The following is a 13,035-nucleotide window of genomic DNA, read 5'->3' on the forward strand; positions in this document are numbered from 1 at the left end:
ATTCAGCTGCCTCAGCTAGACAGTCTGGTTCCAGCATCACCCCCTCTTTTTTTGTCCACCTGTGCCTATGAAGGAGTAGCCCCAGAACAGCTGCTGCCCTCATGCAACGCAATATCTAATATGACTCATCCCTCACAAAGGCCTGGATCACCATATGTCCCTTGCTTCCCATGCTACACAGAGTTCATTCAAAGCTGGATTCTGCAATAAAGCTGTTCCTCCTTGGCATTAACAATAGCTTTATCTCCTCAGTTATTAACTATGCTGGCTGAATTGTTCAGAAAGCTTCTCCTTCACTTGACCTGGTGCTTCCCAGTCTTGTGGACTCACGTAGGGATTGGACCAGTGGTTCTCAACCTTCCTAATGCTGCGACCCCTTAATACCATTCCTTATGCTGTGGTGACCCACAACTATAACATTATTTTTGTTGAGACATCATAACTGTAATTTTGCTATTGTTATGAATAGTAATGTAAGTATCTGATATGCAGGATGTATTTTCATTCATTGGACCAAAATTTGGCACAAATACCCGATATGTCCTAATTTGAATATTGGTGGGGTTGGGGGGGGTTGATTTTGTCATTTGGGAGTTGTTGCTGCTGGGATTTATAGTTAACCTACGACCAAAGAACTCCACCAATGATGGAATTGAACCAGACTTGGCACACAGAACTCCCATGATGAACAGAAAATACTGGAAGGATTTGGTGGGCATTGACCTTGAGTTTTGGAGTTGCAGTTCACCTACATCCAGAGAGCACTGTAGACTCCACACAACAATGGATCTGGACCAAACTTAGCACAAATGCACAATATGCCCAAATTTGAACACTGGTGGAGTTTGGGGGAAAATAGATCTTGACATTTGGGAGTTGTAGTTGCTGTGATTTATAGTTCACCTACAATCAAAGAGCCCCTTGAACCCTGCCAACAATACTTTCCACACAGAAGCCCCATGACCAACAGAAAATAATGGGGGGATTTGAGTTCCTAAGACCATCAGAAATATTATTTTCTGATGATCTTTGGCAGCCCCTCGGAAATCCCCCTCGCGGCCCCCACAGGGGTCCCGAGCCCCAGGTTGAGAAACTAGAAAGTCTACTCAGTGCCACCAACTCTTACAGCTTTTCCCCACAAGTTCCAAGTGATTCTCTAGTAATAATTCAGGAGACTCGCTGTAGCTGTTCTGATGTCCATTCCAGGTTTTCTTTTGGGGAGGAAAAGAATTGTGCCCACATGCCAAATAAGTTTTAAGTTGGCCTACTGAACTGTGAGTGAATGGGGAGCTGCTCATGTTAAATTGCACTGGATACTTCCTTACACAAGCATTTTAGAGGAACTGTTGGTTTCAGGACCTAGTGCCTTTTCTCCAGCCATCAGAGCAAGGGGAGAAGGAATCTCAGAGCAAAAGCACTGCTGAGAAAAGTGATGTTTGCATGTGTATTATGTGCATTGGAGCATTTTTTTTAGTGAATGAAATACTTTGTGAGCCTGGTTGATATTCAACCTATGGCTGACAGTTAATGTATCATACTTAATGGCATTACCCAGCCCCCCTTGTAAAATCACCAGGGCCTGTCTCTTGTAATATTACATGGGGTCATCCTTAGGATTAGTGTCCAGTTTTTCATTCCTAACTCTCAAGGCCTGGGAGCATCCTGACCTGGCACCCCTAGCTGTGTTAGTTCTGGTAATTACATACTGGACTGTTTTTCCCCTTGCTTGCTTGGGTGATCATTGACAAACATGATTACTTTCTTGGATGATTGTACTGTAATGGTCCAATCCAAAATGCTATCCTTTGTCTACCTTCTTATTTTGCAATAATGTGTACAAGTTAGATAGCAGGGGTGTGGAATGTTACCCACCAAGTCCATTGGGCAGCAACTCTCATGAGCCCTATCAAGAAAAGCCAATGGTAAGGGACAGTGAGAGTTGCAGTCCCATATCACCAGGAGGACCACATGTTCATGACCCCTGATTTACATTATCATTTATAGTAGAAACCAAGTCATCTTCTGGTATCACCAAGGGAAGTCTCAAAAAAGTAACAATATGGAATGACTCTGCATAAAAGTGGTAGCAGCTACCCTTCCCCACTTGAAATCGTTCAAGATTTGCCATATTTTGGGTCAATTATTAATCACAATAGTGACTTTAGTCAAGAAATCAGAAGACTAGGGCTTGAAAGAGCAGTCATGAAAAAACCAGACAAGAACCTGAAATGTAAAAATTTATCATTGAACACTAATGTTAGGATTGTTCATCCCATCGTATTTTCCATTTCTATATATGTTGTGAAAGATGAGCCATGAAGAAAGTGCATAGGAAGAGAATGAACGTATTTGCTGTGTAATGAGTTCTGTAGATACTATGATAAAAAGACAAATAAATGAGTCCTAGACAAAATCAAGCTTGAATTCTTCCTAGAAGTCTTGATGACTAAGCTGAGGATGTTCAACTTTGGACATAACATGAGAAGACATGCCAAACAATCAGGCTTAGTAAGATAGAACACAGCAGAAAAAGAGGAAGACTGCATTTCAAATAGATTGACCCAGTTAAGGAAGCCACATTGCAAGACCTGAGCAGTGTAGTTGATGATAAGAGGTCTGGGGGGGGGGGGGGTCTCATTCATAGGACTAAAATAAATTGAGGTTGACTTGACAGCAGTTAGCAACAAATAAGTATTATTATTGTTGTTGTTGTTGTTGTTATTATTATTATTATTATTATTATTATTATTATTATTATTATATACACAACAAAATTAGTACACAGCAAACAAGATCACATGTCGGACACTTCCCAAGCAGATCCTAGTAGGGTGGTTTTTTGCAATTGACAGATGGTAATTTTGTCAGTGTTGAATGTTTTCAAGTGCTGGCCAAAGTCTTCAAGATCATCACTGGGACCACCTTTACTGGCTTGTGCCAGAGTCTTTGCAGTTTGATCTTTAAATCCTCTTATTGTGTAAGCCTTTCTAGTTGCTTCTCATCAATCCTGCTGTCATCTGGGATTGCAACATATTATTATTATTATTATTATTATTATTATTATTATTATTATTATTATTCTCCACTTTATCTCCCCAAAGGGGACTCATATCTGTCCATCTGTTTCTCTATCATCTGACATCTATTTTTAACACAAGGATTCCCTATCCCCCATTAGCAGGTCCTGCTGCCACACCCTCTGCTTAGAGGAGCAGTCACTTTGAAGTAACTTCAAAGGAGATGCCAAGGCTGCAGGTTCTTTCAGTGCAGCATGACCATTTCATTGTCTCATGTTTTAAAACCTGATTGCTTGTGACCAAATAAAAAGGGCCTAGGTTTCCCTTTTTTTCCTTCTTTTTGCATTGTTGACACTGATTCTCTAGCTTAGCAATAGCACTAGAGACGTATTTTGTGGATCAGCTTATCTGATCAAGGGCATCTGCTGCACTTCCACTGCTATTACAGGAGGAACTAAAAGCTATTTACTTAATCCCCAAATGACTTCATTCCACTCTATGACCCTTCAAAGACCCACACTCTCTTAAACATTGATTGAAGAGGGCTTGGAGACATTTTACTAAGAAGTGGGGAGGCTAATCATAATGAGTGCCTCATATCTTTCGGAAAATGGTGATGCTTCCGGGATTTTAATATTTTTTCTGAGAAAGTCTTGGTTCTTTATTTCTGTGGGGTTTCTTAATATCAGGAGCGACTTGAGAAATTGCAAGGCACTTCTGGTGTGAGAGAATTGGTCATCTGCCAGGATGTTGCCCAGGGGACACCCGGATGTTTTTGATGTTTTACGATCCTTGTGGGAGGCTTCTCTCATGTCCCCACATGGGGAGCTGGAGCTGACAGAGGGAGCTCATCTGTGCTCTCTCCAAATTCGAACAAACAACCTTCATGTCAGCAACCCAACCTTCATGTCAGCAGTCCTGCCGGCACAAGGGTTTAGCCCATTGCAAGGCACTTCTGGTGTGAGAGAATAGGTCATCTGCAAAGACGTTGCCTAGGGGACACCCGGATGTTTTTGATGTTTTATGATCCTTGAGGGAGGCTTCTCTCATGTCCCCACCTGGGGAGCTGGAGCGGACAGAGGGAGCTCATCTGTGCTCTCCCCAGATTCGAACAAGCAACCTTCATGTCAGCAACCCAACCTTCAAGTCAGCAGTCCTGCCGGCACAAGGGTTTAGCCCACTGCGCCACCGGGGGCTCTATATATTTCTGTGGTAAAGATAGGGTTGTTAAATGTAATGATCCAAAGTATTTTTATTTGTTACATTTATAAGAATGTATTAGTTACATTTGTATCCCACAATTCCTCTGATCTCAAGGCAGACTTTGTGCTCCCCCCCCCCCCCCAATTTATTACCAGAAGTAATGGGTAGATTAGGCTGAGCTAGACGGAGACTGGCAAAGGTCATCCTGTGAACCTGGCTCTGCCAAGTCTCAGCCCAACACCTTAACTATTGCACCATAGCTATTGCTAGAATCAGACAGGAGTTTGCAAAACTTGCACTTTTACCTAATATGTTCCTTTGGTCCTCAAGTTGCCCTTCCATGGACTGTGTGTGCAAAGCTGAGAGCTTTACTGCATGCACAGGGAGCATGAAAATGTTCACCTGCAGCTCCTCTTTATTTTGAGATCAACCATCATTTTTTGCCCATGAGGAAAAGAGGATTGTGCATCTGCTGTGTATGTGTGTGTCTTCAAGTTAGCTCCTGACTTATAGTGACACATAAACTGAATAGGCATTTTTAAAGGAAGAAATATTCTGAGGTGGTTTTGCCAGTTCCTTCCTCTGAAATATAGCTTACAGCACCTGGTATTCACTGGTGGTCTCCCATCCAAGTACTAACCAGGGTTGACCAGTATTAACCAACCATTAACCAGGCTATAAGGTATTTAGATCTCACTATTAATCCTCTTCTGGCAAATAACTACTTCCTGGGGCTAAGTCTCATGGTGGTCTGGACATGCCATGGTGCTGGCCTTTTCTGTGACTAATACCTTAAAGCCTAAACTCACTGCCTTTTGCACCTTTTCCTGTGGTATCTGCTATGGGGTGGGGAAAACCCTCTAGTGACACTTTGCCCAGATTTCCTAAATAGGACTTATTCACTATTTGAACTCTTTAAGTGTATAGGCCTGGATTTCTTTCTGTGATGAGAATAAACAGTCTGCTCTGCTATAGAATCCCCCTTTTAAAACTTTGCTTATTCCTTATCTTCTTACAATAGATTTTGTAATCAAAGCTATTTGGCCTGACTATACATATCTGCCTGACCAATATTATTTCTACTGTTTTCCAGATGATAAATAATAGTTTCTATTCTATCAGGAACACTTTAAATTCACCAAGATTTTGGATACAGCACTAGCTAAAAAGCTAACCCGTTCCCTCTAGTCTCTCAAGGATACGTTTTAAGCAGCTTAAGTTTGACTATAAAAACAAAAATACACTTAACCTGCTCTTTACCCTACTGAATGGTTGTTTAAGGCAATGGGTTAAAGAATTACTTAAGTCTCAAATTATCATCTATTCTACTTCACAAACACCGACGTCAATATTCACCTAATCATGGCTATGAGGAGGTCCCATTATGTCCCATTATGTCTCAGCGTGCCTGATGAAGTCTCAAAGATTGTCAAAGTTTTTTTTTAAATAAAAAAAGAATAAAATGTGAAGTGGCTTTAAAACTTGGACATTATTTTTACCCATTCCTTACTGGTATGAGAGTGTTCTACTCAAGGCAAAGCATACCTTTTAACTGACCTGAATTGAAATGAACAGTCCAGATTAATTCTTTGCTCCATTTTTTCAACTGCATTTTAAATTTCTCAGGGCCCTTAAGATAATCCACAATATCTGCTTTGAACTGGGTTATCTGAGTCCATACTACAATATAATCTAGTTCAATTTGGATTATATACAGCTGTGTGGAAGGGGCCTCAGTTTCTCTTTTCACTTTGTTTTGGGTTTACTTCCATTGGTACAAACTGAATTCAAAGCACAAAACACAAATAACTCAGCAGAGGGAGGAGTGAAGGGAGGAAGGGATGTATTATTACCCTTCCCAGTAGGCTCAGGCAAAAGCAAATTCCTGCAGGCTCTCCTAGCTAGTATGTTCTTGCCTATTAATAATATTTATTTGCCATCTTGACTTCACTTTGATGTTGCATGCCCACATGTGCCCCATTTGTATCTCTGAATTGCAGACAGAGCCGGCCCTAGGTATTTTTCAAGTGTAGGCGAACAGAATTTTGGCGCCCCCCCCCCCCCCAACCAATCACTGAAAAATAAAAGCGTTGGATAAGCGAAAATGTTGGATAATAAGGAAGGATAAAGGAAAAGCCTATAAAACATCAAATTACATTATGATTTTACAAATCAGTGACAGCTAACTCCTCCCAAAAAAAGATTCTCCCAGGCAAGAAGAAGCCAGGCCTTGAAGCCACAAGGCCATTAAATGCTAATCAAGGTGATTAATTACAACATTCACACCTGCTTCAAAGAAAAGTTCTTTCTCCCACCCTGGGCCTTCTACAGATATATAAACCCCACATACCTAGCTTCCAAGTTCCTACAGACCTCACAATCTCTGAAGGCCCCAAAGGTGGGCTCGCGTGGTGCGAAGGTGGGTCCGCGCCGGCCGGAAGGCCCAGCACGGGACCGGGAGGCCCAGCGCGGCCGCCGGAAGGCCCGAAAGAGAAGGAGGCGGAGAGTGGTGCCCTCCTCCCAGGACGATGGCGCCCCCGGGATGATGGCGCCACAGGCAAGTGCCTATTGCGCCTTATGGTTGGACCGCCTCTGATTGCAGAAGAATATATGACGGCACTAGTGCAACATTATTGCATCTAAAGTCACTTAGTTATGCATTCTAAATGTTTATGTCAAAAGAAAAAAAGTTAAAAAGTTGAATATTTTGTGAATATCATGTGCCAGTTAAGTCAATTTCAGTTCTAGGTTGCAGCACAAGAAAATGCGGAAAAGTCAAAGGGTTAACATGTGAGTTAACAATTCTGCAAGGCCTTATGCTATATTATTCATACTTTTTAAAAGCATCCTAAAACTGTTCACTTCTGTTTTTAAGTGGACATATCAGTAAGATTCTTACATGGAACATGGTGCAGAATTGTATCAGGACCCCACACAGATTACATGACACTATCCTCTCCAAACATCTGCATCAGAGAAACAACATGAACAACAACAAATTAAAATGTAATTAAATCTATCTAGTGTAAACACAGATCTGATTTCTAAATGATTAAGTCATGGTCTGAAGGTAAGATTTCCGCTGTCCTTTTGAGGATCATTGGAACTATTGAAGCCTATGACAGAATGGATTTCCCATAACTGGTGACTCAAAACACACTTCCACTAGAGAATTCTATGGATGGTCTTGTGTTGGGAACCATTAGCTGTCCTCTTCGATTGTAATTCTGCATTAGTCATTCAGGAGTCAGCTGATTCATACTCAGCCAGATTCAGATTAGTACAGCATTTCCAGACAGAAGACTCCTCATTGCTATCAGTTAGAAGACACTGTGCAGCTATTGTGTCCTTGTGCCTTCACAGATTTTCCACAGTAGGCAAAAAACAAAAACAGATATTTTCCTAATTAAGTTAAACAACAAGAACAGAAAAAGAGATGGAAAAATAAAGGCTAGTTTTGGAGGATGAGAAAAATCAGAAGCCCCTATAAAATGATTCACTGAGCAGGGGAACGGCATAATAAAAGTCTTGCCTATAGCTTGTTTAATAGTCCACATGTTATCCAGCATTTCTGACATATTTCAGGGATTGCAATAAAAAGCCATAAGAAAACTAATGTAAGCGAAAAAAGTGATAGCATGGACTGATTTAAGTTTTTGCATGATTAGAGTCAAGGCCGACCCATGACTTTTTTCCTGTCTGAAATGGAAATCAAAATACAGTAGAGTCTCACTTATCCAACGTAAACGGGCCAGCAGAACGTTGGATAAGCGAATATGTTGGATAAGAAGGAGGCATTAAGGAAAAGCCTATTAAACATCAAATTAGGTTATGATTTCACAAATTAAGCACCAAAACATCATGTTATACAACAAATTTGATAGAAAAGGTAGTTCAATACACAGTAAGGTTATGTTGTAATTACTGTATTTACGAATTTAGCACCAAAATATCACGATATATTGAAAGCATTGTCTACAAAAATGCGTTGGATAATCCAGAACGTTGGATAAGCGAGTGTTGGATAAGTGAGACTCTACTGTACCTAAAATCAACCATGTCTTTGGGACACGAGGAAACAGCCCTTCTTTTCCCTGGAAGTAACAATAATAAACAATGAAATGATCAAGACTTTACTGCACTTTCATGACAGCCTTGAGAATTACTATTACAAATAGGCCTAAAAGTATACCACATACCATACTATGAACATTGTATTGCCTTGATATTGATATGCAATACTTAAAAGCAAATAAAGACAAACTTAACTTAAGGTACAATAGAGTCTCACTTATCCAACATTCTGTATTATCTAATGCAGCCTGCCTTTGGTGTTTTTGGTGTCAAATTTTCAATACACTGTAATGTTTTGGTGCTAAATACAGTAATTACTACATAATGTTATCATGCATTGAACAGCCTTTTCTGTCAATTTGTTGTGAAACATGATGTTTTGGTGCTTAATTTGTAAAATAAAGTGAGACTCTACAATGACACTGTTTTACTATATTATAAAAAACAGATTTAATGTGTAGTTGAAAGCTTTCATGGCTGGAATGACTGGGTTGCTGTGAGTTTTCCAGGCTATATGACAAAGTTCCAGAAGCATCCTCTCCTGATGTTTCACCCACATCTATGGCAGGCATCCTCAGAGGTTGTGAGGTCTGTTGGAAATTTGGTAAGGGAGGTTTATTTATCTGTGGAAGGTCCAGGGTGGGAGAAAGAACTTTTGTCTGTTGGAGGCAAGTGTGAATGTTGCAATTCATCACCTTGATCAGCATTGAATAGCCTTTCAGCTTCAAAGTCTGGCTGATTATTGCCTGGGGGAATCCTTTGTTGGGCAGTGTTAGCTAGCCCTGATTGTTTGATGTCTGGGATTCCCCTGTTTTCAGAATGTTGTTCATTAATTACTATCCTGATTTTAGAGTTGTTTAATACTGGCCAGATTTTGTTCATTTTCATGGTTTCTTCCTTTCTGTTGAAATTGTCCACATGCTTGTGGACAGGGACATAGCCAGAAAAAAATGTTGGGGTGGGGGTGGGGGGTTGAATCTTTTTTGTGTGTATGTGAATTATGAAGAGTAGTTCCATAATGCAAAATAATTTAGAAATCAGGCTCCATCGATAAACTTCAGTGGACACTCAAGACAGATAAACTTGGATACTCATGGGGATTTGGTTAATCAGTTAAAAGTCATGAGTAACCAGGTTTTTTAAAAAAAACTGAAAAAAAAGGGGGGGGAAGGTTAGGGGTTCAAACTACAGCCCTGCTTGTGGATTTCAATGGCTTCTCTGTGTAGCCTGACAATAGTGGTTGCTAGTGTGGTCCAGCATTCCTGTGTTCTCACTTGGCTAATTTCCAACAGACCTCACAACCTCTGAGGATGCCTGCCATAGATGTGGGTGAAACGTCAGGAGCGAATGCTTCTGGAACATGGCCATACAGCCTAGGACACTCACAGCAACCCAGCTTTAATTTAAATTATTATTTCTTTGATTTTTTTGCCCGTTGCATGAGATTTCTGGTTAACTGAGAGTCAGGAGCCTCCAGTGGCATAGTGGTTTAAAGCCTCGTGACTTGAAGGTTGGGTTGCTGACCTGAAGGCTGCCAGGTTCGAATCCCACCCGGGGAGAGTGTGGATGAGCTCCCTCTATCAGCTCCAGCTCCATGGGGGACATGAGAGAAGCCTCCCAGAAGGATGGTAAAAACCTCAAAACATCCAGGCGTCCCCTGGGTAACGTCCTTGCAGACGGCCAATTCTCTCACTCCAGAAGAGGCTCAAATTGCTCCTGACAGAAAAAACAAACAAACTGAGAGTCTACTCTGTGTGTGTTTGTTTTTGTATATCATCAATATCTAGATTATATATATATTCAGCCTTGAGCGAACTGAATTGGATCTCTATTTTATACTCTCAGCCTTTTCTGGTTTGGTGACTTTTTTTTGGTCTTTTGTTGTTGGCTCATCGCAAATGCCATGAAAAACAAGTCCCTTTGCAAGCTGAGGAATGTCAAAGTGTTGGCTATGTGTAGTGTGTAGAGAACATAGGAGTGATCAGAAGGGTGATGGGTGGGAGAAGGAGGTGGTCTGGGATGGAGGAGGCCACCAGGATGGGTCTGGGGTGGGGAGAAAGAGAAGTCGGGGCAGAAGAAGAGGAAGCGAGGCACCGGGCCTTGCTGGTCAGCCTTCTTGCAGCAGCCAGCCATCCTTCCTCCCCCCCCCCCTCCCCCCCCCCAGCTTTGCAGCCGGGAGACCTCTCAGTGGAGGTTGTTTGAGGGGAGGCTGCCAGATTGACAGTGCCAATGGGCAACGCACACAGCCTGCGAGAGAGGAGTCGGCCGGCGGGTGGGAGAGCGCTGGCGGAGGGTTGGTCACACGGAGATTGAATTACAGTTGAATTAGATCAGAGCTGTGGGAAACAGCACCTCCTAAACACACACAGTCTGGGCAGGCAGGGAGGGAGGGGGAGGAGGCGGCCAAGAGGGAGAGGGAGGGAGGGAAGCGCACAGAAGCCAGGGAGCTGCCTTCTCCCCCGCAGCCTTCCCAGAGCCCCTGGGATCCTTTTCCGCTTTGAGCTTGGGAAGGAAAAAATTAAAGCAGGCCAAAGGCAGGGCAGGACGTGCGGCACACAAAACCTTTGAAGGGAGGGCGGGCGGGAGGGAGGGAGGGGGGAAAGCCTCCACTGAAGGGAAACCATCACGAGGAAACAGGATGGGAAAGGACTCCCTGCTGCAAAGGTCAGCCTTCAAGGGGACCCCTTTCCAACTGGGGTGGTTTGCAGCCTTTTGCTCAGGGGCATCTACACACTGACCATTGGATGCAGTTTCAAAGTGGTATTGAAGATAATTACAAACGAAATCCTGGCGCCAGTTTGATTTCACAAACCACACCACACATTAAGAGCATTTGTTTACCCTTTTTGGGGAGTTTGTTATCTAAGGACCCCCCAGTGACAGAGTGGGTAAAACCACTGAGCTGACCAAAAGGTAGGTAAGGTAAAGGTTTTCCCCTGACGTTAAGTTCAGTCATGTCTGACTCTGGGGGTTGGTGCTCATCTCCGAAGAGCCGGCGTTTTCCGTAGACACCTCCAAGGTCATGTGGCCGGCATGACTGCATGGAGCGCCGTTACCTTCCCGTCGGAGTGGTACCTATTGATCTACTCACATTTGCATGTTTTCAAACTGCTAGGTTGGCAGAAGCTGGAGCTAACAGTGGGCACTCACTCCGCTCCCGGGATTTGAACCTGCGACCTTTCGGTCTGCAAGTTCAGCAGCTCAGTGCTTTAACACACTGTGCCACCAGGGCTCCTTTGACCAAAAGATAGGCAGTTTAAATCTGGGAAGCAGGGTGAGCTCCTGCTGTTAGCCCCAGCTTCTGTCAACCTAGCAGTTTGAAATTATGCAAATGTGAGTAGATCAATAGGTACTGCTTTGGCAGGAAGGTAACGGTGCACCATGCAGTCAAGCCAGCCACATGACCTAGGAGGCGTCTATGGACAACTTAAACTTTAACTTCAGCTTAAAAATGGAGATGAGCTCCAACCCACAAAGTCAGACACGACTAGACTTAATTTCAGGGGGAAACCTTTACCTTTACCTTATTATCTAGCTGTAGCAGTTTGAAACTAGCTTCAAATTGCATTACATGGTCCATGAGTAGAGTTTCTTTCTTTTCCCTTTCTGTCCCAACTGTTCTCCTTCATCCACTTGTGGTGCCAAAGGATTGTTTGCATTTATGCCTCCAGAATATCTCATGGATCTGTACACATGGAGGACAGTGAAAGAACAGGTAGCCAAATCCTTAACATCCTTCTGGTCAGATTACCCTTCTTTCTGCTATATCACAATGGGTGCATCTGCACTGCAGAAGGATGCACTTTGGCCCCACTTTAACTGCCATGGCTCAATGCTATGGAATCCTGGGAGCTGCGGGTTTACAAGGTCTCTAGCTTTTCCTGCCAAAGAGTGCTGGTGTCTCATTGAACTTACTATTCCACTATTCCATAGCATTGAGCAATTAAAATGATGTCAAGCTGAATTCATTCTACAGTGTAGATAGAAGCGCCCATTGAGATGCAGTAGAAAGAAAGGTCATCTGAGAAGAGGGATGTTCGGGATTTGGCTACCTGTTATTTGACTGTACAGATATTCTGGAGACAAAAATGCATACAAATGTTCGGCCTGAAAGATGTAAAGGCAGTATTATTTTGCTTCATTATTAAGTAAGCAGGGGAAGAGGGAAGCTTTGCAAGTCCACAAAGAGAGGGCAAAAAGTCAGTTGGCGTCAAAAGGCACTGGCCCAGCAGGAATGAGGACGGGATTTCCAGGAGACAGCGGGGCAGCATTTGTTTCCTCGGCTGGCACCAAAGCGCTGGCTTGGGATGAAGCGCACAATGCATGGCATTCTCTGGGGCAATTGCACCTCGGCGCCTTAGAAATGAGCGTCTCTCTTTCAGTGTCACTTTGCAAGGCACTGGGGAGGGAGAGGGAGAAAGGGAGAGAATGCACCACACAGAGTCAGAAGGAAACAAAGTTCCCTCCTGCCATTCCCCCCTCCCTTTAATCTCCTGGGTTTGTCCATGCCTTTGTGGGCAGGGATGAGAACCTGACCTCTAAACCCTTGTTAACAGCATATTGGGTTTGTTTTCTTATTATGCAACCCACTTTCAGGACAATCCTTCTTTATTTGACTTCCAGTTGCCTTAGCTTGGCAAGGATGCATTTGTTCTCCCTCCCCCAATCTTTAAAGATTCCCTTGTGCAAAAGGCTAAGGCACTGCTGTCAGGTGCAAGATTGATTCAGTTGAGCCAGTTTG

This window comes from Anolis carolinensis, chromosome 4 (assembly GCF_035594765.1).
Source record: "Anolis carolinensis isolate JA03-04 chromosome 4, rAnoCar3.1.pri, whole genome shotgun sequence".
In the NCBI taxonomy this organism is placed as follows: domain Eukaryota; kingdom Metazoa; phylum Chordata; class Lepidosauria; order Squamata; family Dactyloidae; genus Anolis; species Anolis carolinensis.